Genomic DNA, 5,607 nt, shown 5'->3' with positions numbered 1-5,607 from the left:
GCTGGGCGTGGTGGTGCACACCTTTAATCCCAGCATTTAGGAGGCAGAGGTAGGAGATTGCCAGTGAGTTCTAGGCCACCTTGAGACTACAGAGGGAATTCCAGGTCAGCCTGAGTTAGTGTGAGACCCCACCTGGAAAAAACAAAACAAAAGTAAGTAAATAAATAAATAAAAAGGGCTGGATAGATGTCTTAGCAGCTAAAGCACTTGCCTGAAAGGCCAAAGGACCCAGGTTGGATTCCCCAAAACCCATGTAAGCCATATGCACAACAGGGTGCATGCATCTGGAGTTCATTTGCAGCAGCTGGAAGTCCTGGCACCCCCATTTTCGCTGTCTCGCTCTCTCCCCGCTCCCCTCCCGTGCCTCTTTCACTCTTTCAAATAAATAAAAATAAACTTTAAAAAAAAAAATTTCCGAGGTAGGGTCTCACTCTAGTTCAGCTGACCTGGAATTCACTATGTAGTCTTAGGGTGGCCTGAAACTCACAGCAATCCTCCTACCTCTGCCTTCCAAGTGCTGGGATTAAAGGCATATACCACCATGTCTGGCTCAAGAGTTTTTTAAAAGAGGCAGAAGGGGTCTGGAGAGATGGCTTAGCCATTGAGGCACTTGCCTATGAAGCCAAAGGACCTTGGTTCGATTACCCAGGACCCACGTAAGCCAGATGCACAAGGTGGCATATGCATCTGGAGTTCGTTTGCAGTGGCTGGAAGCCCTGGCACGCCCATTCTCTCCCTGTTTCTCTCTGTCTGTCACTCTTAAATCTCTCAAATAAATAAGAATAAACAAAAAAAAGTAAGGAGGCAAAAGGGCTGGGTGTGGTGGTGTATGCCTCTAACCCCAGCACTCAGGAGGTAGAAGGATTGCTTTGAGTTCGAGGTCAGCCTGAGCTAGTGTGAGGCCCTACCTTGAAAAACAAACAAACAAAAAACCAACAACAACAACAAAAACGCAAAAGGGTGGAAAGAAAAGATGGCTTAACAGTTAAGGCACTTGCCCATGAAGACCCAGGTTTAATTCCCCAGTACCCATGTAAGTAAGCCAGATGCACAAAGTGACATGTGTCTGGAGTTTGTGAGCAGTAGCTGGAGGCCCTGGTGCACCCATTCTATCTCTTATCTATCTGCCTTTCTCCCCCCCCCCCACCTCTGTCTCAAAAAAGACAAGTTCAAGGCCACCCTGAGACTACTTAGTGTTAGTGGTCAGCCTGGGCTAGAGTGAGACCCTACTTCTGGGGAAAAAAAAAAAAAAAAAAAAGCTTGTATGGTTGCACACACCTGGAATCCCAGCACTTGGGAGGGAGGCAGAGACAATTGGGTCAGAATTCTGTTCAAGGCCAGGGGTGGTGGCACATGCCTTTAATCCCAGCACTTGGTTGGCAGAGGTAGGATTGCTGAGAGTTCAAGGCCACCCTATGATTACATTGTGAATTCCAGGCCAGCCTGGGCTAGAGTAATGAGTGAGCTTCCTTACCATATGTTAGGTTCCAGATTTTTGGTTTTTTTTTTTTTTTTTTTTTTTTTTTTTTTTTTGGTTTTTCAAGGTAGGGTCTCATTCTAGGCCAGGCTGACCTGGAATTCACTATGTAGTCTTACAGTGGCTTCAAACTCACAGCAATCCTCTACCTATGCCTCCCGTGTTCTGGGATTAAAGGCTTGCACCACCACACCTGGCAGGTTCCAGGTTTTGACTCCCAACATCACCAAAAATAAGAGTAAGTGACAGAAGTGGCAGGGTACAAACTCTTCTCAAGGATTATCCTCTAAACAGCCCCAGCACTCAAGCAGGAGGAAAATCAGTAAATGATGAGGCTTCTCTTGGACAGATGCCAAAGGAAGTACATCTGAATCTTGCTCCAGGCCTGGTTCACAATACACAGAATACTGCAAGCTGAATAAGCATTACCTCCATCTCCACACACTGTTCCCTTGGTGATGATCTCATCCAGGCCCATGCCTTTCAATGTCGCCTATAAGTGGATAAATTCCCAAATTATAGCCTGGGCTGGATGTCTTCCCAGAACTCATATCCAATTGTACATTGGACACTTGCACTTGGAGTGTCTTAAGAAACATGTCAGGGAGGGGGGCGCGGGGAAGAAACTGTCCGAAGTATCTCAAACTATACGCGCAAAATGGACCTTTGGTTTCCTCGGCGCAATCTTTTTTTTTTTTTTTTTTCTTTTTCAAGGTAGGGTCTTGCTCTAGTCCAGGCCAACCTGCAAACCTGCAATTCACTAGGTAGTCTTAGGGTGGCCTCAAATTCATGGCAATCCTACCTCTGCCTCCCATGTGCTGGGATTAAAGACATGCACCACCACACCTGGCGACTCAATCTATTCGTTTTCTTTTTTTTTTTAGATTTATTTCTACTTATTAGAGACAGAAAGGGAGAGAGACAGAGAAAGTGTGTGGATGGGCATGCCAGGGCCTCTAGCTGTTGCAAAGCAACTCCAGACGCATGTGCCACCATGTGCATCTGGTTTATGTGAAACATGGAGAATCGAACCTGGGTCCTTAGGCTTCATAGGCATGTGCCTTAACCACTAAGCCATCTCTCCAGCCCTTTTTTTTTTTTTTTAAGAACTCAATCTATTGTTATTGCTTAGGCCACATGCCTGGATGCATCATTCTTTTCTCTTTTTTCTTTTCTTTCTTTTGAGATGAAGCTGGGCATGGTGGCTCATGCCTTTAATCCAGGGAGGCTGAGAGAGTAGGATCTCCATAATTTTAAGGCCAACCTAGGCCACAGAGTAAGTTCCAGATCAGGCTAGGCTAGAGACTCAGCCTGCTCCCCCCACCAAAAAACTTGAGATGGGGCTCTTAGTATGTTGCCAAAGCTAATCTTGAACTCATGGGCCCAAGCAATACCCCTGCCTCTATCTTTTATCACAGTCAGCTTTGTGTTGCTGGGACAAACATCTAACTAGAAGCAGCTTATGGGAGGAAAGGGTTTATTTCAGGCTTACAATTCAAGGGGAACACCACCAACAGCAAAAAATACTGGTTCATTTTCATAAATCCAAGTAGAGAGACACCATCAAACAGCCAGCCAGCAAACACCAAAAAGCACAAACAGCCAGAGCTCCAAACTGCTCTCCCCACACCTTAGAGCTGGGCTCCAAGATTCACCCCCAGTGACCCACCCCTGTTAAAGCGAATTGCCTACTAGAGGCTTAAGGTGAACGCTCTATTTTATTTTACTTATTGTTTAAAAAAAAATTTTTTTTTTTTTGAGGTAGGGTCTTACTCTAGCCCAGGCTGACCTGGAATTCACTGTGGAGTCTCAGGGTGGCCTGGAACTCACGGAGATCCTCCTACCTCTGCCTCCCGAGTCTGGGATTAAAGGTGTGTGCCACCGTGCCCAGCTTTAAAATGTACTTATTTGCGAGCAGAGAGAGATAGAAGAGAGACAGAATAAGAGACAAAATAAGCACGCCAGGTCCTCCAGCCACTGCAAACAAATCCCAGACACATGTGCCCCTTGTGCATCTGGCTTACATGGATCCTGGGAATCAAACCTGGGTCCTTTGGCTTCACAGGCAAATGTCTTAACTACTAAGCCATCTCTCCAGCTCCAAGCTCAATTTTAATAAAACACCTGAGTCTATGGGCTATAGGTGATCACCACCATGCCCAGCTGCAGTTAGACTTGACTTGTTTTCCTCAAGTTCTTTTTTTGTTTGTTTTGTTTGTTTGTTTGAGGTAGGGTTTCCCTCTAGCCCAGGCTGACCTGGAATACACTATATAGTCTCAGAGTGGCCTTGAACTCACAGCGATCCTTCTACTTCTGCCTCCCGAGTGCTGGGATTAAAGGCGTGCGCCACCACACTCGGCTCCCTCATGTTCTGTATCCAACCATCAGCAGATCTGTCTGCATCACCTTCAGAGTACAGCCAGAGTCTCTGTCTGTTGTATGGATCCAAACCCCATCACTGAGACGATGGTCCTAATTCAGAGGCAAATAATTTCACCCTCCAGAGGAAATGGAGCATGACCTGCATACATTTTCCATTATCGGTACAGGGCTCCAGCGTGGCTGGCATCTACTGGATAGAAGCCAGGGGGAATGTTACACATCCTCCAGTATTCAGTAAGATCCTCCCAACAAACATCTTTCTGGCCCAAAACATTACGAGTATCAAGTTTAACAAATGGTGTCTAGGGCTACAGGGATGACTTAGCAGTTAAGGTGTTTGCCTGCGAAGCCAAAGGATCTCAGTTCTGTTCTTGAGGACCCACATTAGCCAGATGCACAAGGGGCACATGTGTCTGGAGTTTGTTTGCAGTGGCTGGAGGCCCTGGTGCACCCATTCCCTCTCTCCCAACCCCCTTTCTCTCTCTCAAATAAATAAAATATTTTAAAAGAAAAAAAAAATAAATGGAGCCAGGCGTGGTAGCACACGCCTTTACAGTCCTCCGCTCTACCAGCTGAGCTATCGAAGGGTGCACTAGCACACGCCTTTAATCCCAGCACTCGGGAGGCAGAGGTAGGAGGATTGCCATGAGTTCGAGGCCACCCTGAGACTCCATAGTGAATTCCAGGTCAGCCTGGGCTAGAGTGAGACCCTACCTTGAAAACTCAAAAAAATAAAAAGAAAAAGAAAAAAGAAATGGTGTCTAGGGGGGCTGGAGAGATGACTTAGAGGTTAAAGGTCCTTGCTTATAAAGCCTGACAGCCTAGCTTCGATTCCCCAGTCCTCCTGTAAAACCAGATACAAAAGTAGTGTATCTGTCTGGAGTTTGTTTCCAGTGGGAGGAGCCCCTGGCACACCCATACTCTCTCTATCCTTTCTTTCTCAAATAAATTGAAACAACTTTTTTTTTTTTTTTTTTTTGAGGTAGGGTTTCATTGTAGCCCAGGCTGACCTGGAACTCACAGAGATTCTCCTCTGCATCTCAAGTGCTGGGTTTAAAGATGTATACCACCATGCCCGACATAGTCCTTTAAAGGATGATGAAACTAAGGCTCAGAGAGATGGTCTGCCTGCCATGGGTTATACTACTTAGCAGGGCTTCAAAGTCTGTCCTTTCTTCTTGTTCTTGTTGTATGATAGGCACAGGTGATGTCATCCATGCACAGATGTGCAGAGGCCACAGGAAAACATTGGGTACCCTTCCTCTACTGCTCATCCATGTATTTCCTTGACATGGAGTCTTTTGCTGAACCTGGAGCTACTATTTTAGGTCAGACTGGCTAACCAGCACACCCCAGCAATTCTCTGCTTTCCACAAGACTGGGTTACAGGCATGTGGCCATGTCCTGCTGTGTACATGGGTGCTAGGGAATCAAACTCAGGGCAAATCAGTGTCTTTCAGGTCCCCGCACGTACATGACAAGTGCTCTTACCCATTGAACCATCTCTTCTGTACTTTTTGTTTATGTTTTTCGAAGTAGGGTCTCACTGTAGCTCAGGCTGACCTGGAATTCACTATGTAGCTTCAGGGTGGCCTCGAACTCACAGCGATCCTCCTATCTCTGACTCCCGAATGTTGGGATTAAAGGTATGTGCTACCACGCCTGGCTCCTGTACTTTTTTTTTTTTAATTTTATTTATTTTCAAGCAGGGAGAGAGAAGAGAGACAAACAGAGAATGGGCATGTCCA

This window comes from Jaculus jaculus, chromosome 13 (genome assembly GCF_020740685.1).
Source record: "Jaculus jaculus isolate mJacJac1 chromosome 13, mJacJac1.mat.Y.cur, whole genome shotgun sequence".
Lineage (NCBI taxonomy): Eukaryota > Metazoa > Chordata > Mammalia > Rodentia > Dipodidae > Jaculus > Jaculus jaculus.
Note: the sequence above shows the minus strand (reverse complement) of the source record.